We start from the raw sequence: 25,564 nt of genomic DNA on the forward strand, positions 1-25,564 counted from the left end.
AAGGCAATGCTACCAAATATGAATAGAGTGTATGTAAACTCTCTTCTATTATTCTGACATTTCACATTCTTATAATAAAGTGGTGATCCTAACTGACCTAAGACAGGGCATTTTTACTAGGATTAAATGTCAGGAATTGTGAAAAACTGAGTTTAAATGTATTTGGCTAAGGTGTATGTAAACTACCGACTTCAACTGTAACGATCTCAATGCAGCAACAGACAAAAAGAGTCTCTCAGACATAGAGACAGGCATGTTGTCATGTTGGTGCACTGCACACCTGATGTAGCTCAGAAAACCAATCAAAATGTGTTAAACCTTTTTTTTTTAAATGAGGCAATATTCAACGCTGCATGTTTGGTGTGTGTGTGTGTGTGTGTGTGTGTGTGTGCCCCAGGCCCAGTTTCCTGCCCATGGACTGACTGGTCTGAATTATTTATCCCTGTGTGTTTATGGGTGCTGGCCACTCTCAAATTAAACAGCCTTGACAGCTTACCTCTCGTGTGTGTGTGTGTGTGTGTGTGTGTGTGTGTGTGTGTGTGTGTGTGTGTGTGTGTGTGTGTGTGTGTGTGTGTGTGTGTGTGTGTGTGTGTGTGTGTGTGTGTTTTAGATGTATGTTACTGCATTAGTGAGAGAGTGTGTGTGACATAAGAGAGGGCAAGAGGTGTATCCTGGAACTAAATATATGGCCTGTCCCCTCCTCCCACACACACATGCATACCCACAACCACAACTTGTTTCTTTATCAAAAACTAAAGCAGGAAATACCAGTGACTTGCTCAATATGGAAGTGGTCAGATGACGCAGATACTAAACTACAGAACTGTTTTGTTACCACAGACGTGAATATGTTCCGCGATTCATCCGATGGCATTTGTTATTTATGATATATCTTTTTTTCCTTTATTTAACTATGCAAGTTAGTAAAGAACAAATTCATATTTACAATAACGGCCTACCAAAAGGCCCCCTACGGGGACAGGGGGCAAACTACCTGCCCTTCAGGACACCTACACCACCCCATGTCACAGGAAGGCCATAAAGATCATCAAGGACAACAACCACCCGAGCCACTGCCTGTTCACCCCGCTATCACCCAGAAGGCGAGGTCAGTACAGGTGCACCAAAGCAGGGACCGAGAGACTGAATAACAGCTTCTATCTCAAGGCCATCAGACTTAAACAACCACCACTAACATTGAGTGGCTGCTGCCAACACACTGACTCAACTCCAGCCACTTTAATAATGGAATAATTTATGTTAAAATGTATCACTAGCCACTTTAAATAATGCCACTTAATATTTTTACATACCCTACATTGCTCATCTCATATGTATATACTGCACCCTATACCATCTACTGCATCGTGCCATCTTTATTTAATACATGTATCACTAGCCACTTTAAACAATGCCACTTTTATGATACCTTCTACTGCATCTTGCCTATGCCGTTCTGTACCATCACTCATTCATATATTTTTATGTACATATTCTTCATCCCTTTACACTTGTGTGTATAAGGTAGTTGTTGTGGAATTGTTAGGTTAGATTACTCGTTGGTTATTACTGCACTGTCGGAACTAGAAGCACAAGCATTTCGCTACACTCGCATTAACATCTGCTAACCATGTGTATGTGACAAATAACATTTGATTTGATTTGGATTTTTAAAAATTAAATAAATTAAATATAAATATAGGACAAAACATGCATCACGACAAGAGAGACAACACAACACTACATAAAGAGAGACCTAAAGACAACAATATAGCAAGGCAGCAACACATGACAACACAACATGGTAGCAGCACAAAAATATGGTACAAACATTATCGGGCGCAAAGGGCAAGAAGGTAGAGACAACAATACTTCACGCAAGCAGCCACAACTGTCAGTAAGAGTGTCCATGATTGAGTCTTTGAATGAAGAGATTGAGATAAAACTGTCCAATTAGAGTGTTTGTTGCAGCTCGTTCCAGTCGCTAGCTGCAGCGAACTGAAAAGATGAGTAACCCAGGGATGTGTGTGCTTTGAGGACATTTAACAAAATGTAACTGGCAAAACGGGTGTTGTATGTGGAGGACGGGGGCTGCAGTAGACATCTCAGAATCTCAGATAGGGGGGAATGAGGCCTAAGAGGGCTTTATAAATAAGCATCAACCAGTGTGTCTTGCGATGGAGATACAGAGATGACCAGTTTTGGATGAGGAGTATGCCACATCAGTCACCGGCTTCATCAATAAGTGCATCGACGACGTCGTCCCCGTACGTACATACGCCAACCAGAAGCCATGGATTAGGACAAAGAATGAATCATACTAAGGTACTGCATCACAGTGCTTGAGGCGTCACTATAGATCCGGGTTCGATCCCGTGTCCAGGAGACCCATAAGGCAGCGAACGATTGGCCCAGCGTCGTCCGGGTTAGGGGAGGGTTTAGCCGGCCGGGATTTCCTTGTCTCATCGCGCTCCAGCGACTCCTTTGGTGGGCCGGGCACCTGCACGCTGACTTCGGTCGCCAGGTGCACGGTGTTTCCTCCGACACATTCGTGTGGCTGGCTTCCGGGTTAAGTGTGCAGTGCGAGAGGCAGTGCGGCTTGGCAGGGTCGTGTTTCAGAGGACGCGCGGCTCTGGACCTTCGCCTCTCCCGAGTCCGTACGGGAGTTGCAGCGATGGGACAAGACTGTAACTACCAATTGGATATCACGAAATTGGGGAGAAAAATTGGTAAAACTATACAAACTCCATTGTTGGTTAAGGGCTTGTAAATAAGCATTTCACGGTAAGGTTGTATTCGACACATGTGACAAATACAATTTGATTTGTTAGATCACAAACGTGTCTGCAACTGTTACTACACAAACTGAACACCAATTCATCAGACATAGTTCATGTACAGTGTAGGCCGACAGTATAAAGTGTCCAGTTGTGTGCTTTAACATCTGAATCGTAACATGATCCACTTCTGTACCCCCCTGACTGACATGGCATCCCCCTCTGTGTTCAGTAGCTGTGAACATCTCTGTCATACACAGTCCTCCCGCAGGGTGTATCCTTGTGATTCTAGGTGTGAGATCGCTGTCAACTGACAGACAGACAGACAGACAGACAGACAGACAGACAGACAGACAGACAGACAGACAGACAGACAGACAGACAGACAGACAGACAGACAGACAGACAGACAGACAGACAGACAGACAGACAGACAGACAGACAGACAGACAGACAGACAGACAGACAGACAGGCAGAACTAAATAGATATATTTTCCTGTCTGTTTCTTGGAACGACTGAGGCATATTCTGCACATCAGGGCTGTATTCATAAGGGCATGCAACTCAAAGTGTTTTAAACATTTTGTAATGGTGAACTGAAGTCCCACCCTGTTTCAGTCGTTTTTTTCCCCCCGTTTGATGCCTAGTGAACACATCCCAATCTTCCACAGCTGGGGAGAGAGACAGAGGAGCCCGTCGAGTGTCGAGTGATTAATCTACCATCACCCTTTGAGGACCCACCACCCCCAGACCACCAATCATGTGTCTCCGTCCCTCCCTCCTCACACGGACAGTGTGAGACCGGACCCCACCCCTGCCCCTGAGAAACCCCTCCCCGTTTTTCAGCCAATTTGATTATATCATGTCCCTGGAAGCATCGAAGCTCTCTCTCTCTCTCCCTTTCTCTGTGAGTGGTCCTTACCACTTTTGTTATGGCTCTCATCAAAAAGAAAAGTTTTCTATTGACAGTCATCCAGTCACCAGGTTCTTGTTCGAATCACACACAGCATGTCACCTACTAATGAGTAGTAGGTAAAGCCACGCACTGTTGTCCAAACCCAAGATACTGTTTTTAAATGACAAATGAGCTACAAATAATGTCATGCACATAAGGTACTTTTGTATAATAATATGCCTACATACCATGGCTAGGATAGCGTATGGGTCGGATTAAAGAAAGCTCTGGTCAATCAAATCCTCTCTCTCTCTCCCCCATCTTTCTATCTCCTCGCTCTCTCTCTAACTCTCTCTCTCTCTCCGGAGTCACCCGTATTCCAGAGCCTTTGAGTAAACCCCCACCCCTCTCCGCTCCATGCGTTGCCATAGGAACGGCAAGAGACAGGTTCACGTGTCATCTTCCTTCAGATTCCTCCTGGCCCTGGTGTGAATTTATATTCATGCACAGCATCAGCCCTGTATGCAACACAGAGACACACACAAGACACACTCTCACACACAGGCGTTCTTAAGAAGCAAAATACAATTATCTTCACAGATATACACACATCTAACACACACACACACATGCACACACACATTGTTTGTGGTCAGGAATAGCCATGGGCTCTTCCTAGACTTACTATCGTAGTCCTGGTGCACAGACACAACTAGAGGGAGAGACTTAACCAGCCCCGAACTAATCACAGCTATATGATTAAGTAATGACTGTCTCCCCCTCCCTCTCTTTCTCTGTTGTCAACTCTAAATATAGGCAGGCGGGAACACTACTTCCTGGGTTCATATTGCTCTCGCCTGCAGATAATTATGTTTAATTACCCTCGCCACTAATTTGATGTGATGATCTCCCTCCGTCTCTCTGTGCATTTCTTTGATGACACTCCGCCGTCCACACAGTGTCGAGGGCTCTCGCTCCCTCTCTTTATCTCTCGGTCTCCTATTGTTTCTCCTGCTATTTCAGACCCATTTGCAGGGATAAGCATCTGGAGACAGACAGAGGTTTTATTTTGTGTGCTCATTTTCAATGGGTAAAGAGGAGAGTGACTATGGAGACAGTGACATTGCTCTCTCGCTGTTGATGGCTCTCCTAGAATACTAACTAGGCTGTCGGGGCTTATAAGAAGTACATCACAGCGATAGGAATTAAGATGTAGAGAGAGAGAGGGAGAGAGAGGGAGAGAGAGAGAGAGAGAGGGATGGGTGGGGGTGAGAGAAATGGGTGGGGGTGAGAATGGAGAGGAAGCTGAAGCATATTCGAGTCATCCATACCACCAGGTTTGCTATCATAAGCTAAACCCAGGCATTGACAGGCAGATATTTTTCATGACATACCTTTACATAACATTTAACATGCACACACACTTGCTTTCTTTAGATCCTCTCTCGCACATGCACGCACACACACAAAAAAGACACACTCAGAAAGAAACACGCACACCACCCCCCAGAATCATCACACTGAGCCTTTTGGCCTGAGAGACAGACAGAAAGAGAGAGTGAGTGAGTGAGAGTGAGAGAAGGAGAGAGCACCCGGCCTCACCCTTCTAAAATCTGAAGTTAAATGTCTACTGTTGGCTGATGATCTGGTGCTTCTGTCCCTAACAGCAGCATCTAGATCTTCTGCACAGATTATGTCAGACCTGGGCCCTGACAGTAAATCTCAGTAAGACAAAAATAATGGTGTTCCAAAAAAGGTCCAGTTGCCAGGACCACGAATACAAATTCCATCTAGACACCGTTGCCCTAGAGCATACAAAAAACGATACATACCTCGGCCTAAACATCAGCGCCACAGGTAACTTCCACAAAGCTGTGAACGATCAATCTGAGAGACAATGCAAGAAGGGCCTTCTATGCCATCAAAGGGGACATAAAATTCAACATACCAATTAGGATCTGGCTAAAAATGAATCAGTTATAGAACCCATTGCCCTTTATGGTTGTGAGGTCTGGACTCTGCATGCAGAATTCTGCAAAAAATATCCTTATAACATAAAACACCAAATAATGCATGCAGAGCAGCATTAGGCCGATACCCACTAATTATCAAAATCCAGAAAAGAGCCATTAAATTTTACAACCAGGAAGTGATTACAAACCTTCCATAACAAAGCCATCACCTACAGAGAAATTAACCTGGAGAAGAGTCCCCTAAGCAAGCTGGTCCTGGGGCTCTGTACACAAACACAAACAAACCCCACAAAGCCCCAGGACAGCAACACAATTAGACCCAACCAAATCATGAGAAAACAAATAGATAATTACTTGACACATTGGAAAGAATGAACAAAAAAACAGAGCAAACTAGAATGCTATTTGGCCCTAAACAGAGAGTACACAGTAGCAGAATACCTGACCACTGTGACTGACCCAAATTTAAGGAAATCTTTGACTATGTACAGACTCAGTGAGAATAGCCTTGCTATTGAGAAAGGCCGCCGTAGGCAGACCTGGCTCTCAAGAGAAGACAGGCTATGTGCACACTGCCCACAAAATGAGGTGGAAACTGAGCTGCACTTCCTAACCTGCTGCCAAATGTATGACCATATTAGAGACATATATTTCCCTCAGATTACACAGACCCACAAATAATTCAAAAACAAGTCTAATTTTGATAAACTCCCATATCTATTGGGTGAAATACCACAGTGTGCCATCACAGCAGCAAGATTTGTGACCTGTTGATACAAGAAGAGGGCAACCAGTGAAGAACAAATACCATTGTAAAGGCAACCTATATTTATGGTGATTTATTTTTCCTTTTGTACTTTAATTATTTGCACATCCTTACAACACTGTACAGTATATAGACATAATATGACATTTGAAATGTTCTTATTCTTTTGGAAGTGTAATGTTTATTGTTAATTTTTTATTGTTTATTTCACTCGCTTTGGCAATGTAAACATACGTTTTCCATGCCAATAAAGCCCCTTAAATTGAATTGAGAGAGGGAGAAAGTCCCATGCAGTCTCTCAGCCAGACACGTCACGCTCTCTCACCTCTCCTCCCCTCCCCGTGGGCCACTTCACCAGAGCTGACCTATATCCCGAGGGGGTGGCAGGCTGACTCAGGTCCTGGGTTGAGTCCCCTCAGCCTGCCTGCTGCCACCACACAGCGGCCACACAAACGGGCCCAGAGCCATGGAGCAGGGGCACGTCTGCTCGCTGCATGGGGACGAGTAGGGGGACGAGTAGGGGGACGAGTAGGGGGACGAGGAGGAGGGTGTTTTTTTTTGTGTCTGTAACATGGACCCCGTCTGGGATGGGCCCTGGCCGTCACCATGGCGACCCTCCGACACAGAGGGTCTCCGTCTGGGCGATAGACAGCAGACCATGTCTCTGTCCCCGTCCGTGTCCACACAGCCATTTATCTCTATGACGATGAAAGCATTGATTGAGGCATGACGCATTGCAAGTGCCTCATCATCATACAGCTAACACGCTAGCAGTAGATCTGTGACTGTGCAAGTGTTATTTCCTGTTATTTCCTGTGTAAAGAAAGACTACAGAGATATGGATATGAATTAGGCGTGGAAAAAACAACAAAGCTAACGTAGCTAACAGCTAACCTGTTTACAAAGGGGCCAAGTGTCCTCTTTACTCAATGTTCCAGTAAACCAACAAGGTTTTAGCCCATGGAAAGCCTCAGGCCAGACTGGGGCTGCTTTTGAAAAACAACATTGGCGCTTTGGCTTGTAGGGAACACAGCGCGGTTAGCGTGATTAGCTCATGCATGCACTCCTGTGTCAGTCAGAGCGTACAGATCAATGCTAAACAAGTACTGCCTCCACTAACGTCATCGACTTATTGGGGCACAAAGAGAACAATGTTGAGGGGAGCTAGTGTCCATTCACACCAGGGTTGTGTTCATTAAGGCACGCAAACAGATTTTGTTTTGTACGTTTCGCAACAGAAAATGTCAATGAACGCTGATCGTCATCACCATCAATACATATAATCAAGAGCACGTACATTTGCGTGCAACCACACTTTACAGTGCAAGGAACCTTTTTTGTTGTTGTTGAAAATGTCAAGGTTGTCTTTAACATACAGAAATAATTTACCCTGGCTGGTGTGGCTGCTTATTGTTTGAGCTATAAAAATAAAAAAACACCCGAGCTGGGGGAGGGAGGCAGAGGGAGAGAAGGAGAGGGGGGCAGAGGGAGACAGAAGGAGAGAGAGAGAGAAGCAGAGGGGAAGACAGAGGGGGAGAGGGCAGGAGAGGCACATACCCAGCAGCCCTCTGTGACGCCCTGTTTTGACAGTCCAATACTGCTGCAGCTCTGAGCGTCGTTTACCTACAGTGGAAACACTATTGATCGTACAGCCAACCTGTGCTGAAAAGGTTTCAAAAAACGTTTTGTCTTACTTTATTTAGCTAGCTAGCTTGTGGAGTGTCTGTGTGTTTGTGTGTATGTGTCCTGCTGGAAGAGGAATGAAACCTTGATAGAAATTATGAAAATATTACTGGCAAGGGCTACAGGGAGGGTTTTGGGAAGGGTAATCACACCAGGTTGAACACAATATTGGCTTCTGGCGAAATGGGCTCTCTGGGTTTTCAATGGGATTTCAGTTGTGTGTCACATCATCTCAAATTTCAGCGTTAGGTTTCGGCAGAATTGAAACCACTTATAGATTTGGTTTAGCTTATTTAGCATAAACACAACTAAATTACTGATCCTCAGAACTACTAATACTCTCAACACACCTTGGCCCGCATTCTGTTTCACTGTAAAGACAGAAGTTTTACCCCAGCTACTAGGCTATATGCCCTAAATACCTCTTAAAAGCTTGATAAACACTGCATAACTGCCCCCGTCTTTCGAAAATAGAATAGCTCTTGTCCTTCCTTTGAAAAACCCTCTTAGTGAGACACTGTTATGTTACTAGCTCTGAAAACAAAAGCAGGCCACCCAGAGTCTGGATCTGAACAACTAACACAATCTTCTCTTTGGCCCAATCACCTTCTTATAGAGCTAAAAAATCTGGTAAAATGGCCTCCTAACTCTGGACCTAGATTAAGACTAGTCCTGGGTTAAAAATGATGTTCCATGGGGAATCCACATTGAAATAGCTTTTTAGTTGAGAACTAGATTTACATAATCTGTGTACGGGAAACTGGCCCTGTTCTTTAGGCTAGATTGAATTATCAGTATAGCTATTCTCCATGTGCTTTGGATGTTCTGAATCTGAAGTTTCTCATTTCATAGTCCATTTCCTCCTCAAAGTACAACAAAGTGCTGGAACACGGGGCTTATCCAAACAGTGAATAGTTCAAGTTTATTTTCACATACTAACTAAGGAGCAGCTCCAAAGGCCAGGGTTCCACGAAGCCGTGGGCCAAGTAAAGCACAGGACGTTGAGTCAAGAGCCAAAATCCCTTGGGCTTTGGAGTCACACCCACAATGCATTGCACGGAGGTGTGGTGAGAGCTGGCCTGTGCTGATCTATGGGACCAGTAGTATATGGGTTTGATGGATCAACATCTAACGTACCGGTCTCTGCTTTTTGATGAGGGCTACCATGGGGATACAGCCCAACAAGCCCTTGGTGGAACCACGATTGAGTGACAGAAAGACAGGCCGGCGTCTGAATTCACCAGAAAGAAGAAGAGGAGGTGAAGGAAGGGAGGAGGGTCAGAGGCAGGGAGAGAGAGAGACACACACAGAAGAAAGATAGCAGACAGTGAGAGAGCGTGAGCGAGGGGAAGGAGAAAGATTGAGAGAGGGGAGGGAGAAAGATAGAGAGGGGAGGGAGAAAGACAGAGAGTGAGAGAGGGGAGGGAGAAAGATAGAGAGGGGAGGGAGGGAGAAAGATAGAGAGGGGAGGGAGAAATATAGAGAGGGGAGGGAGGGAGAAAGATAGAGAGGGGAGGGAGAAAGATAGAGAGTGAGTGAGAGAGGGGAGGGGAGGGAAAAAGATAGAGAGTGAGAGAAGGGAGGGAGAAAGATAGAGAGGGGAGGGAGAAAGATAGAGAGTGAGTGAAAGAGGGGAGGGGAGGGGAGGGAGAAAGATAGAAAGGGGAGGGAGGGAGATAGAGAGGGGAGGGAGGGAGAAAGATAGAGAGGGGAGGGAGAAAGATAGAGAGTGAGTGAGAGAGGGAGGGGAGGGAAAAGATAGAGAGTGAGAGAGGGGAGGGAGAAAGATAGAGAGTGAGAGAGGGGAGGGGGAGAAAGATAGAGAGTGAGAGAGAGAGGGGAGGGTGAAAGATAGAGAGTGAGTGAGAGAGGGGAGGGAGGGAGAAAGATAGAGACGAAGAGTAAAGACAGGAGAGAAAAAGGGAGGGAGGATGATAGCAGAGAGATAGAGGGATAGAGAGAGAGAGGAAGAAAAAAAGAAAGAGAGATGGGAAGAGAAAGAGAGAGTAAGAAAGAGAAAAGACAGCAGGAGGAGAGAAAGAGATGCACAGCTGCGCCCGTTCCCCGTGCTCTCGGAGGAGCCGGCACAGCTGCGCAGATGCTAGTGTGATCTGCTACGCTGAGCAGAAGCATTACTGCTCTGCACCACAGCACGCATACACAAACAGACACCCAGCACATGCATACAATATACACACACAAACACCACATTTCCACACGACATTCCCACTGCAAATACAAGAGATGATCATGCAAACGGGGACACTCGCTGACACAAGATCAGCTCGTCATCCACCCAAGCAGGTTGATATTGATTGTCATGAACCTTGCCCTGGAGGCAAAACTGAGCGATTTCCACGAGATAGGCCAGCTGCAGAGTCAAACTTGGCTATATCGTAAAGATTCATGAAAACAAAAATGTGCTTTTTGGTATTAATTTAAGGTTAGGGTTAAGGTTCAAAATCAGATTTTTTAAAACTTTTTTGATAGTGGCTGTACCAGCTAGTCACCAGAACTGCCTCCAGGTCAAGATTCACAACAATAAATACCAACCTGCTCCACGCAACCCCGCAGCCAAAGTCACGACACACAATACACCCCCTTACACAGTAAATCCATGTGGGAGAGTTGTCTATGCCTGTATGGGGTGCATGAGCGTATAGGAGCCTTGAGATAGGAGTAGGATGGAACATACCACAGTGCTTATCATTCACAGCATGAATGTGTGTGTGTGTGTGGGGGGGGGGGGGGGGGCGGGGCAAGATCGGTATGATTTTGATTGCCCTGCCTTGCTAGTAGTACACTCTGTACAGTATAAGGAGATATCGTATTGGTAGCTGAGGTTGAGATAAGTGCTGAGAGCAGGGTCAAGGGGCTACGATGTGTGAGAGAGGTTTAAAAAATGATGCTAACCGTTGTTCCTGCAAGTACAAAGTAACGGGTAGAACGTGTGGCTCCAGTGGCTCCTCACGGAGACTACGAGGTGACCTTTGCTGTGCCGGAGCAGCACAAAAGAACTCGACCTGTGATGTTGATACACACACTACCCGTGGCACTGAGAAATGCACCTGTTGCCATGGGAGACGACGTGTGGTTTAGGAGTGTATATAACATGCTCTATGTCTGAATGAAAAGCCCTTGTCCTTGAGGAAGGCATGGGGATCCAGTGAATCGAATGATTATTACATTATTATCCGTGACGAAGCTGTGTCATAGCAGATCTGTGAGAAGAGATGGACAATTGTCAGGGTTCTGATAGCGTTTAGCTCAGCAGGCTCACAGTTTTGAGGCACATAGGAGACCTGGGTTTCGAACCCAGTCGTTCACACTTGCCAAAATAATCAACAAAGTGGACTCTGGACATGAACAGGACCATTAATCAGCTGAACCGATCTGAATCAGCTCTAACATTGGTTGTCATATCAGATTGGAAAGGATCACAGCACTTTGACTATCCCGATCCTCTCTCGCTATGCTCTTTTGACCGTTATGCACCTACAGCAGCACATGCTGTCCAGGAATCTCCCCCTCTCCTCATATCTCTCCCTCTCACTACATGTCACGGTGAGTATGTTTTTTTTCTTCTCCAGATTCAGAGTACCTTCCTGCCCCTTTTCCACATGTGCCTCTGTGTGTCTCCCTGTGGGTGGGTGTGTTTGTGTACATGTGTGACAGACAGTGAGAGATGTTGGGGAAAGTCGCTCATCGCCTCTCTCTCACACACACACACACACACACACACACACACACACACACACACACACACACACACACACACACACACACACACACACAGGATAAGAGTCATTAGCATACTTCCAGAAGCTTCCATGGACCAATAAACATCACCAGTCAAGCAAGACTGCTTTGAATTCATCACAGCCCCCTCCCTTCTCCCCCTCCTTCCCTCCCTCCCTTTCTCCAGTCCTTTTTGCTACTTGTATATTGTGAGCGCTGGGCTCCCTGATGACTCGCCCTCCTCCCTGATGACTCACCCTCCTCCCTGATGCCTGCTATCCCACACCGCCACCAGTGCCACCACCATGGCCCAGAGACCAGCAGCCAATGATCTGGTTTAACCTCTGCCCAACCAGGAGGTTAAGGCACCACAAAGCACTAAACCAGGAACCTGACCTCCACACAGCAATTCTACATTTTGATCCCGTGTCATTATTTTTACATTTTTCTTTTCAGACCCTCTTTTTACCTCTCTCTCTCTCTCTCTCTCTCTCTCTCTCTCTCTCTCTCTCACTTTCTCTCACTTTCTCTCACTTTCTCTCAGTCTCAGATTTCCCAAAATGCGAAGCGTATCGAATTCTCCTGTGGCTCTGTGCATGTGAATTGAAGAGAGAGGAATGTAATAGAGCAGTATAAATCCTGGGGAAATGGGAACCAGATCCAACATGCAGACACAGTCAATTATGAAAATAGAGCAGTAATGATCCCAAAGCTAAGGGGCAGGTATTATTTCCATGTGACTGTGACGAACCAGAGGGGTTCTAGGAAAGAAGTGGCACTGAAATGGAAGAGACATCACCACCTTTTACTGTAGAAGGCTTTGTATCGGCATCCTCTAGTTTGTGTGTGTGTGTGTGTGTGTGTGTGTGCGTGCGTGCGTGCGTGTGTGTGTGCGTGTGTGCGTGTGTACGTACGTTTGTCTAATATGCTGGCGAAGCTGATTCCTCACCCATGCTGAGTCCATTAATTGGAACTAAAGTGCAGGTCTGTGCTGATATCACGGAGCGCTAACAGCAAATAGATCAGCATTACAGGCCTACCGCCGGAGTAGCACCATCATTTGCGCCAGCTATATCAGTGCAGCCATAGAAAAGTCACAAAACATTCCAGCCACTGAACAACAGCACTATTTCTAAGAGAAAACAACCCTTTTACTGTCCTGCCTTGTTACGGCTCTAGTAGTTAGCTGCAGAGAATATACTATCCTATTATAGTACTACATGGGAAAGCCAAGGTCAATCCACAGCCAGAGTTGTGATCTAATGTGCTGTACACATTCACAGAGGTGGTCATTGTCTCTCTCCTTGATCATCACCCATCTGGGTTGTGTTCATTGGGGCACGTAACAGGAAACCCAAGTAACTGTTTCTTATTGGACCAAGTCCAGGTAGTCCCTCTTTGTTTTAGTTTCTTCTGTTTGGTGCCTAATGAACACGTCCCTGATGTGTACAAAGCAGGAGACTATAGCAAGGTTTCCTACAGCTGTGTTCCATCGTGGAGAGAACTCTCTCCCAAATTAGATTTCCCTCATCTTGGCATTGAGCAGAGCCACGAGAGACCATTGACGATAACAAACAAACACCAGATCAATGCATCTCGAACAAGAACTGAGACTAGGGCTGTTGCGGTGACCGTATTACCGCCACACCGTCGGTCACGAGTCATGAAGGCAGTCAAATTCCATGTGACCGTTGAAGGTAATTAGGCTTCTCCAAGCTCTGATGGTCAATAGTAGCCTACAAACTTACTAACAGACTTGTACTCCGCACTCTACTGTCCCTCAAATCACTCTGACATCAATGGAAATGTATCGAAAATCTAATCAAACACTTCATGAGAGCTCATGAGCTCATGTTGCGCAAAGTTTCTATAGGCTATGCAATTGGGGGAGAAAACAGAGTGATGGCTTCTACTAAATAGAGGAGGATCCCATCAGCTTTCTATAGGCTAAGCCTACTATTTATTTCTCAACTTTCCTAATATTAAGCACATTTAATACATTTACAACAGGAGTATAGCCTTTCTGGCTGGCATGAAAATAAACCACAGGGAAAAGTGTCCTCCATTCACTATTTAAGTGCAAAGATTACATTTTGTCCAGCTGCCCCTGTTTCTATACAGGTGCATGATAATGGTCCATTCTAAATCACATATATTATTTAGTATATGTAAAGACGAGATTAAATCAAAAATAGTCTGATGGGTAAGAATATTAGCCTATCACTTGTGAAGTATATATTATCGCTTGTGAATGATGCCCAGCATAAGAAACAATGCCTTTTTAAAAAAAACTTTTTCTAATCATAGTCAAACACCTCATGTAGCCAGCCCATAGGCCTACATGTTTTAATAAGGTTTGTATCACAACTAAAGTGGCCAAAGATCTTCTTAAAATTAAGCACATGAATCCGCTTTATGGCAGGTGTAGAGCCTAACTGGCATCAGTGGTGTAAAGTACTTAAGTAAAAATACTTTAAAGTACTACTTAAGCAGTTTTTGGGGATATCTGTACTCTACTTTACTATTTATATTTTTGACAACTTTTACTTTTACTTCACTACATTCCTAAAGAAAATTATGTACTTTTTACTCCGTACATTTTCCCTGACACACAAAGGTATTCGTTGTATTTTGAATGCTTAGCAGAACAGGAAAATGTTCTTATTTACTCACTTTTCAAGAGTGAGTGGTCATCCCTACTGCCTCTTATATGGCAGACTCACTAAACACATGGTTTGTTTGTAAGTTATGTCTGAGTGTTGGATCGTGCCCCTAGCTATCTGTAAATAAAATAAAAACTAGAAAATGTGTCTGTCTGCTTTGCTTAATGTAAGGAATTTGAAATGATTTATATTTGTACTTTTACTTTTGATACTAAAGTATATTTTATCATTTTTAAGTTTGACACCGAATTTAAAACCGAATACTTTTAGACTTTAACTCAAGTAGTATTTTACTGGGTGACTTTCACTTTTACTTGAGTCCTTTTCTATTAAGGTATCTTTACTTTTACTCAAGTATGACAATTGGGTACTTTTTCCACCACTGACTGGCATACATAAGCAACGCGTGAGTTTCAAGTTTGGGGAAGATCATTTTCACCAATAAAGTGCACCTTTATAATAAAAGCATTACATAGTGAAAAGGGGACTCTTTGGATTGATTTTGGTCAATGTGGTTACAGAACAACACAGAGAAGTAGACAGAGGACAAATAATGTCTGGACAAGGGAGAGGAGTAGTTGGACCAGGGAGGGGAGTAGCCGGACCAGGCAGAGGAGTAGCTGGACCAGGCAGAGGAGTAGCTGGACCAGACAGAGGAGTAGCTGGACCAGGCAGAGGAGTAGCTGGACCAGGCAGAGGAGTAGCTGGACCAGGCAGATGAGTAGTTGGACCAGGCAGAGGAGGCAGAGGACTAGTTGGACCAGGCAGAGGATTAGCTGGACCGAGCAGAGGAGTAGTTGGACTCACGCACGCATGCACGCACGCACTCACACATGCATGCACTCACACTCACACACACACACACACACACACACACACACACACTAGAGGATGTCGATACAAAGCCTTCTACAGTAAAAGGTGGTGATGTCTCTTCCATTTCAGTGCCACTTCTTTCCTAGAACCTCTCTGGTTCGTCACAGTCACATGGAAATAATACCTGCCCCTTTGCTTTGGGATCATTACTGCTCTATTTTCATAATTGACTGTAGCTGGACCAGGCAGAGGAGTAGTTGGACCAGGCAGAGGAGGCATAGGAGTAGTTGGACCAGGCAGAGGATTAGCTGGACCGGGCAGAGGAGTAGTTGGACCAGGCAGAGGAGTAGTTGTACCAGGCAGAGGAGTAGTTGGACCAGGTAGAGGAGTAGTTGGACCAGGCAGAGGAGTAGTTGGACCAGGGAGAGGAGTAGTTGGACCAGGGAGAGGAGTAGCTGAACCAGGCAGAGCAGTAGTTGGACCAGGACAAACAGTCCAGCCTAATACCATGGTCTATCACTGAAAGAGGCTGGTGAAACAGTCCAGCCTAATACCATGGTCTATCACTGAGAGAGGCTGCTGAAACAGTCCAGCCTAATACCATGGTCTATCACTGAGAGAGGCTGGTGAAACAGTCCTGCCTAATACCATGGTCTATCACCGAGAGAGGCTGGTGAAACAGTCCAGCCTAATACCATGGTCTATCACTGAGAGAGGCTGGTGAAACAGTCCAGCCTAATACCATGGTCTATCACTGAGAGAGGCTGGTGAAACAGTCCAGCCTAGTACCATGGTCTATCACTGAGAGAGGCTGGTGAAACAGTCCTGCCTAATACCATGGTCTATCACTGAGAGAGGCTGGTGAAACAGTCCTGCCTAGTACCATGGTCTATCACTGAGAGAGGCTGGTGAAACAGTCCTGCCTAATACCATGGTCTATCACTGAGAGAGGCTGGTGAAACAGTCCTGCCTAATACCATGGTCTATCACTGAGAGAGGCTGGTAAAACAGTCCTGCCTAATACCATGGTCTATCACTGAGAGAGGCTGGTGAAACAGTCCTGCCTAATACCATGGTCTATCACTGAGAGAGGCTGGTGAAACAGTCCTGCCTAATACCATGGTCTATCACTGAGAGAGGCTGGTGAAACAGTCCTGCCTAATCTCAGACGGTCAACCGTGGCTTCCATTATCCAGAGTTTTCAACGAACCAACAGGTACGTAATGCATTTCACAAGAGCTTCTTCTATCATTACTGTTGCTATGTCCCACAGGAACTGTAGGGCACCAGCCCCAATGCAAATATATTTGTTGTATTTTTGTTCCTCTAAAGAACGCTAATGTCTTCCTCCTTCTGGGGGAAGAGGAAAGCTCCCCAGTGAAAACCAAGACCATTGTAGGATTGGTCATTGCTGACAACGCAATTAAACTGAGAGATATTCAGAGCAGAAATGTAGAGGACAACCTGGTGTTACACAGTGTGGAGAAGCATCAGTCTGACCACCATTGGCTCGGACTCTGACCAAACACAGAGTTCGAATGAAAGTTTTACACGGTTCCTTTTGAAAGGAACAGTGAGTGGGTCAAAGAACTCCGGCACCAATACGTCCAGGATTGGTGTCTATCCATTATGTCTTGTTCTATAGTGAGTTTTACACTATGCTACTCTACATGTAAACATGAGTTACAGTACATACAGTAGGACATACTGAAAAGCATTTACACATACTGTGTTTTCATTTCTTTCAGAGAGTCACGGAGTTGGAGACTAATCAGACCCCACTTGAAATCATTGATGGAGACGAGGCAGGGTTTGAACCTGGGATGGGCTGCACGTCGTCAGGGAAGAAACATCATCGGGGAAAAGGGCCACCGTTGATGTGCCGGGTCAGAAAGGAGCAAATATCACAATGTGTGCTGCATTCTGGAGTGCTGGTTTGGTCCTGCAGAAATGCCAGATTGGTTCCGACAACACTGAGCGCCTTCTTTTGTTTTGAGATGACCTCCACCAACAACTGGTGCCAGAAGCAGAAAGGGAACAGCTCGGCAGGAAACATGAGGACATGTGTGATTGCATGGGACAATGTAGCATTCCACCATTCACATGCAATCACAAACTGGTTTGCAGCCCATCCCATTTTTAGCATTTTGAAATGTAGAGTTGGTATTTAATGAAAAAAATGTGGTTTTGAGCAGAAAATTAACTATTTGTCTAATTGTGTGATGTAGGTGTGTTGCTGTGTTAAGAGTTTAGAAAAGTATCTTGAAGTATAGGTAAATACTTGTTAGCAATTGTAAAATAAACTGCAATAACTCCAAATTAAGCATATAGGAATACCTATTTATTTAGTTAATAACCGCTCAACACAGAATAGCCGCACGTGCACACTCCCTCAAACCGTTTGGAGAAAATATGATTTATATTTTATTCAGCTTTGTTCGGATGTATTTTTCATCCTATAAAATAATCGAAGCAAATCTTGTCTGCTAAATTAACAAGCGCAGCCCACAGCCATATGCCATAGCTAGATCAGGGCCTAACATAAGGACAACTCTGAGTATGCTATTAAGTACTTCAGAAATAGTCTACATTTTCACATCATGCTTCTTTAGACCTGTCTAAAATAAATAATGGATTTATTGTGACGGTGTGGGCTATATTACATGGATTTATTTGACTTTTGAAAATGTAGATGTTCCAAAGGTCTGCATCAGTGGCTTGTAGGCTGTGTGTGGAAGCCAGGAGATGCTGAATGTGTGTGTGTTAATTAACGCTCAATTACCGTGAGGCCGACAGTTATTTGCTTGACAATCCCCGGCTGACGAAACTTCGTGACCGCCACAGCCCTAGCTGAGACAGCAGCACTGCTAATGTTATGCGCTAATGCTAATGCTATCGCTATCGCTAATGTGTGTTCCTCTGCATTATCTCTCACCTGCTCCGAGTACTTTTGTAGAGCCCACCCAGGTGTGAAGAGCCTCTTGAACATGCACATGCTTTGTGTGCTGTAACGTGCTTGATTAGAGATGAAGTGAAGCTGGGGAGTTCAATCAAGTCTTGTGTGCTATTATTTAGCTAGCATCGGGGATATCACGCTGAAGAGCTCTGAAAATAGGCCAGCTCAACTTAATGTCGGTTTGACACTTGAGGAAGGTAGCAACTCTATAGAGTAGACACAGTCCTCAACACAGACCTAGATAACTTATAAAGAAAAACACACTGGAGATTCACTCTGAGTGTTTACACTGTATCGGAGGTGCTAAGTGTTTTCAAATGACACACCATGCAAGCTGATTCTTTCGTGGATATCGCCATTTGAGATTGACACAAAACCTCGCCTGTCCTTAAAATACAGCATAAACATTCTCAGTCAACGCACAGTGTGGTTTTCCCTTCATTTACAATTGGTTGAATTCTGGTTGAATTCTCAAGCCTCCTTAGACATTTCTCAGTAGCAGTACTTGAGGGAAGTTTTTCCCCAGTGACAGAGGCTTAGGTAGATGTCAGGGACTTCTGGTCTTTGTAGAGAGAACTTGGGCTGTCTGGACAGCCCCTGTACTCTGTGGAGCCATGCAGCTGAATGAGTTCAGCAGCCATCTCAGACAGACTGGCTGGAACACATGGGGAAGTCATCAAGCAGAGAGAGACTGGGAAGATAATCTGACCATCTGAGTGAACTAAGAAAAATTATCCAAACACTCATCTACCACCTATACTTCTAACCCTACGTTCATCAACCTGTCTCTCTCTCCTACCCATCAGTCCGGTCCTGACAGAGTAGGGAGCTAAGGCCAAATGTCTGATTGCTGTCTGCCCATCCAGCAGAGCTCCTCTCTTTCTCTCCTGAACCACGGCCATTGATCCTTCTATCAATTATTGGATCCTCTGCTCGTTTTTTCTTGAAATTGCTTAGCTATAGCACCGGTAAATTTGTCACCACTTTGGGCAGAAATCCATGTTGATTACCGGGCCTGTTGCTGGGGGATGGGTCCCCGAGGCCAGGCTGTGCTGCAGGGCTTACAAAGACTCTTTCTCACTACCCTCTTCTCCAATAGCCAGCGCTAGCTTAATACATGAACCCGAATCCGGGCACAAAAAGGTGCGGTGATTATGCCAAAGAGGGTGTGTAGTATGCTCAAATATAACTGTGATGTGATTCACTCTGGTTTCCAGATTGAAGCGACAATCTCAGCAGTTGCACGATTCATGAGAATCATCTCTCTGCCATAGACCCCTCTAAAAATGCAACGGTCTTTGGAATGTCGTCATCCCCCCCCCCCCCCCCCCCAAATACACAGCCTGATGGACACCTCCAAACGAACCTCCTAGAATCACCATGTCTTCAAGTTAAGTCCCCAGTCTACATTCTCATTCTAAAGTTATTTCTGCTGACCAAAAATTTGCTACGGAACCCCGGGACATAATGAAACTATTGCGAGCGTTCATTCTCACATCCTGGCATTAACTAAACTGTCATCTAACTAAATGCTTTTTTATGTTTGCAGTGGAATATTAACTGTTGCTGTAATATAGGCATAATTTATGCATTAGATATTTGACAACTGTGAAGAATAAACCCATTTATTCTGTTGCACTCTCCCCAGTGAACTATCCCTTTCAATGATAGAATTTCCCTCGTTTTAAACCCTAGAACTCATGAACTATCCCTTTCAATGATAGAATTTCCCTCGTTTTAAACCCTAGAACCCTTTTTTTCTTTTACCTAATTACTCAGTATGATTTTTTTTACTGATTCTACAGCAGTATACTTTTTGTTTCATGCCATTTCCTGTTGTATAGAGAAACAGACTTAAGTTGCATTCTCGAGGTCATATGCAAATTCATAAGTTGCCAAGTCTGCCTTTTTTTGCGTAACAAAAATGCTCACAACCTATTCGCTTTTCCTACTCTGAAAAATGTCCAGAGAAACACGCTTAGAAAAGTTTTTTTGTCTTGAACACACAAAATGTGTCTGTGTCACAGCGGCACAAATATGCTCTATCAACAAATCCAAGTACTCTTTGATGCATTATTAGGTCAAGCTTACACAAATAAAACACTCATGATTGCCCACGCTCATTCATTCAGTGCTCATTTACTTCTATTTAGGTGAGTTAGATGTAGTATAATCGGCAGTTAACGCAGGTAGATGATTTCTTCTCCGTTTTTTGACATATTAAAATCCTTTTAATGCATTGCTTGAATCAACTGGAAGTGAACTCTGCCTCTTATACTGTAGCACTGACTCCACAGTGTGAATTGAAATCCCTTTAAACGAATACACCTTTGAAGCCGATGTCTGAGGACCCAGACAGGACTGATGTAGAATGGAGTGTAATTTCTCCTCTCCTCCCCTCTCAAGTTTGAACTTTTAATGTCACGTGCACAAGTACAGTGAAATGCCTTTCTTGCTAGCTCTAAACCCACTCATGTAGTAATCAATATACTAAAAATAACATAAACAAAAACACATGAGAAATAAATCAAAAATACGAAATAAGAAGAACACGAGAAGTGAGGAAGCTATATACAGGGTCAGTTCCAATACTATATTTCCAATGTGCAGGGATACTGGAGTGACAGAGGTAGATATATGCATAAGGTGACTTGGCATCAGGATATATGATAAACAGAGTAGCAGCAGGGTACGTGATGATTGTATGTGCGTGTGTGTAGAGTCAGTATAAACGTGTGTGCATGTTGTGCTTGTGAGCAAACCAAATGTGTGTGCATAGAGACAGTACAAAAATAAAATAAAGGAGTCAACTCAGATTCTCTGTGGAGCCATTTTGTTTGCTATTTTGCAGTCTAATGGTTTGGGGATAGAAGCTGTTCAGGTGCCTGTTGGTGTCAACGCTGTTGCACCGGTAGCGCTTGCCATGCGGAAACAGAGAAAACAGTCTATGGCTTAGGTGGCTGGAGTCTTTAACGATTTTCCAGGCCTACTTTTCACACCACCTGATATAGAGGTCCTGGATGGCAGGGAGCTCGGTCCCAGTGATTTACTTGACTTTCCGCACCATCCTCTGTAGTGGCATGAGATCGAGGGCGGTGCTGTTGTCATACGAAGCAGTGATTTAGCCAGTCAAGATGCTCTCAATGGTGCAGCTTTTTGAGGATATGAAGGCCCATGCCAAACCGTTTTAATCTCCTGAGGGGGAAGTGGTGCTGTCGCGCCTTCTTCATGACTATGGGCATGTGTGTGGACCACTTTAAGTCACCGAGGAACTTGAATCTCTCTACCCACTCCACTGCAGCCCCATCAATGGGTAGGGTTGACCAGAGATTAACTGCTTCTCCTAGTGTTTAGGAGAAATAATATTGTGACGAAAATGACATGTTGTCTGCATAATCAAATAACATTCAGCTAAGACACCCATGCATATCCCCAGGGGTCTCTTCACAGTCCCCAATTCCAAAACAAATGAACGATAACGCACAGTTTTATATGGAGCCATGATCGCATGGAACTCCCTTCCATCTCCTATTACTCAAGCAAACAGCAAAATTACCTTGAAAAAACAGATGAAAAAAACAACTCATGTTTGGTGTTTTTTTGTGGACTCCAGGAAAAGTAGATGCTGATTCTGCAAAAGCTAAATGGGGATCCAATGAAAGAAATAAACATACTTCATTCTATCATGTCCACTTGACAGAGAGGACTTCCTTTGACTCAGGACCAGAGTGAAGAAAAACAATCATATTAAAGACTGACAGCAGCACCTCTCAGATTAGATATACTGCTGAATTGGGAGAGAATGGAAATGGCCAAATAATTCCAAAAACAAATGTCTATACAATCACATTGGTGAACTAATGTTAGGGTGAACTAAAGTCACGGTGAACCATTCTTTGAAACGAATCGGAATTGAAGTCAAGGAATCAAGCAAAAAATATATATATATTTCCTCCACAAAGACATTGTGTATAAGACTCTAATGCTTTTCTTTTGTATACGTTTTAATTCCATCTGAATCCCAAGCATGGTACACAGTTCACTCATTGAATCGTGTGTTGAATGTTAACCAAGTGAATATGACAGACAATCTCAGAAAGATTAACCCCCCCCCCCCCCCCCCAAACTGCCATTCACTGCCAGTGCCTAACAAAGACTCCGTATATAAGATGGAGAGTTCTAATTCTCAAGATACAATGCAGCTGTGGACAAGCATCATAACATGGAAAGGGAAGAGAGACAGAAAGGAAGGAATGGAGAACCACAAATCACAGCATACTTTTTTCCCCCTAATCTAACCGCTGGTTGTGTGAAATCTGCCCGCTACCCACATGCTCACTTGGTTCGACAGACATATCCCCCCCACCCCCAAAAACCCTCAGGGGCAGATAGGTCCACCCTACCCCCCACACACTCCCCCAACATTGTGTTCAGCCACAACCACAAGTGACAAAGCTGACACGGAGAGGGCGGTCTCATTGTCTCACCTCTGTCTCACACATGGAAATGGGGAGATCTCAGACGGTTCTCCCTCCCCACCTAACACGCTCACTCACTGCCGTTACTCTCTCTGTCTCACACACAGAGGGTCAGACTATCATAGGGGGGGGTTATCCCATTTACAGACTAATCAATCCCACATTCCAAACCACACTGACAATCTCACACACACACACACTGCTGTTTAAGCACGCTTTACCACACAGCTAGTACAACAACACCATGCAATTCACCCAGTAGCTTCCCAACTCCAGCCTCCACCCCCACAAACCCCTAAATACAACTAACCCCTGGAAAAAAATAAAAAAACAACCATAGCTGAAGGAACACACACAGAGACGACTCACCCAATCAGCCTGTGCTGCTGCAGCTCTCTTCTCCTCACTCGCTCTCTCCTTCCCTCGCTTCCCCACTAGCGCGGACACAAAACATCTAGAGGAGCGCTTTGGTTTCATTTGTTTGGTGTTTTTCTTCTCTTTGGGCTTCTTACTCCCCACTCTTTTGTCCTGGACGGTGAAAAAGTGCACACAAAGACTTCTTCCTCCTCGCAACCCCTGGTCCCCTCTAGCATCTAGACACTAGGACAACATCAAAGCAACTCGGGGGGGGGACACTTCAGGGGCCTATTGTCTCTGCATGGATCTGTTTTTCTTGCAGCTCCCCCCTCGTGACTCGCTGCCACTTGGTACAGTCCGGGCATTCACGCCAAGTAGCTTTCACACATGGTGGAGGGGAAGCTTGTCTCAAGCAATTGCTGACAAGCTGCAAACAAGACAGCCCCCACACAAACACACACACACTCACAGACATCTACCCTTACAAACACCCCTTTCCCCCCCCCCCGGTCTCTGTCCTCTCTGCCACTTGCTCTTTATCCCCCACTATTCAGGTCGCCCCTCCTCTCCCTCGTTCGGCGAGTAAGCCTCCCAGTCTCTGACCTGCTCACCCACACACACACACACACACACACACACACACACACACACACACACACACACACACACACACACACACACACAGCAGAGGATTGCACAGGCATCATACTGCTCCCGCTTTCACAGGTGAAAAATCACATCGAGAGGGTAGGATAAAACATTGTCAATTCCGACTGAGGGAGAGTAGGAGAGGCACCTACATAGAAAGAGGGCAAGGGATAGTGAGGGAAAGAGAGAAAGGTGGGGGGTTGGGTAGGATCTGTCCTCATGCCTGTCCTGAGAACAGAGGTGTGTGTGTGTGTGTGTGTGTGTGGGGGGGGGGGGGCAGGGGGAAGGTGTTGATTTTGGAACAACGAACCATGAGCAACAAACTTAGCAGGTAAAAGTAAAAGTCAGCTTCAACCCACAGAAACTGACCCAGAAAGTGAGTGTGTGGGTCTGTGGGATTTTGGTCTTTATGATTGACAGACACTGATGGCAGCCAGACAGGTTAACAAATAAATCCTGAGAAACGTACTGTTTATCACTAAAACCCCATTGTTTTGCGGTTATATGTTTTATGATTGTGACAACTGCACAATGGTATCTTTATCATACAAGTACGTGGTCAGTTTTACCCTCAGCTTTCAAATCACCTCACTGGCCGTGACCATGTTGCGTCACACGCAGCTTCATGCTGCTACCAACTTGTTTCAAGCAGACCACCATAGTCTCTGTGCCAAAGAACGCCAAGGTAACCTGTCTAAATGACTATTGCCCCGTAGCACTCACATCTATAGCCATGAAAGGCTGGTCATGGCTCACATCAACACCGTCATCCCAGACACCCTGGACCACCCCAACAGATCCACAGAGGATGCAATCTCTGTTGCACTCCACACTGCCCTGACCCACATGGACAACAGGAATACCTAAGTGAGAATGCTGTTCATTGACTACAGCTCAGCGTTCAACACCATAGTGCCCTCCAAGCTCATCACCAAGCTCAGGACCCTGGATCCTGGACTTCCTGGCGGGCCACCCCTAGGCGTTGAGGGTAGGCAACAACAAATTCACTGCGCTGACGCACAGGGTTAGGACTGGCTGCATCACCGCTTCGTACGGCAAGGGCAAGGCACCCGACCGCAAGCGCTTACAGAGGGTGGTAAGTACGGCCCGGTACACCACTGGGGCCGTGCTCCCTGCTATCCAGCATCTCTACACCAGGCAGTGTCAAAGGAAGGCTCGAACAATTTTCAAAGACTCCAGCCACCCAAATCATAGACTGTTCTCTCTGTCACCGCGCAGCAATGGTATCAGTGCACCAAGTCTGGAACCAGCAGGACCCTGAACAGCTTCTGCCCCCAAGCCATGACAGCTAAACAAGACTGTTAGATAGCTGATCAAATGGTTACCTGGACGGATTCTTTTTTTTTGCACTAACTCTCTTGCACTGACTCTATGCACACACACTGGACTCTTCCCGCACACTCACACATACTCACACTGACACCCCAACACACACATACACAGACAGACAGACACACACACACGCTACATACAGTAACATGTGCACACGTGCATACTGTCGCCACACATACACATTCACACACTTTCCCACTCACCAAATATGCTGCTGCTATTGTCTATTGTCACATTTACATTTACATTTAAGTCATTTAGCAGACGCTCTTATCCAGAGCGACTTACAAATTGGTGCGTTCACCTTATGACATCCAGTGGATCAGCCACTTTATATTATCCTTTTTTTTTTTTGCCTAGTCACTTTACCCCTACCCGTATGTACATAGCTACCTCAATTACCTCGTACCCCTGCACCTCTGACTCGGTACTCTTTATAGTTATTCGTTATTCACTGTGT

The 25,564-nt window shown here is 45.1% G+C and overlaps 1 protein-coding gene and 1 long non-coding RNA gene across 2 annotated transcripts in view; one reads left to right on the forward strand and one right to left on the reverse strand.

Moving 5' to 3' along the window:
• The window catches only part of LOC115134123 (B-cell CLL/lymphoma 9 protein-like), a 108,974-nt gene extending 85,649 nt beyond the window's left edge, over nucleotides 1-23,325 (reverse strand). The window contains exon 1 of the mRNA XM_029667807.2: nucleotides 23,116-23,325. The gene's annotated coding sequence lies outside the window, so the exon portion shown is untranslated. The remainder of the gene's footprint in view (nucleotides 1-23,115) is intronic.
• Nucleotides 822-17,957, forward strand: LOC135574360 (uncharacterized). The gene is made up of 2 exons (XR_010465411.1): nucleotides 822-1,108; nucleotides 15,018-17,957. It is a non-coding gene; the product is annotated as an uncharacterized LOC135574360 (long non-coding RNA).
• Nucleotides 23,326-25,564: the final 2,239 nt, after the last annotated feature.

Source organism: Oncorhynchus nerka, linkage group LG2 (genome assembly GCF_034236695.1).
Source record: "Oncorhynchus nerka isolate Pitt River linkage group LG2, Oner_Uvic_2.0, whole genome shotgun sequence".
NCBI classification, from domain to species: Eukaryota; Metazoa; Chordata; class Actinopteri; order Salmoniformes; family Salmonidae; genus Oncorhynchus; species Oncorhynchus nerka.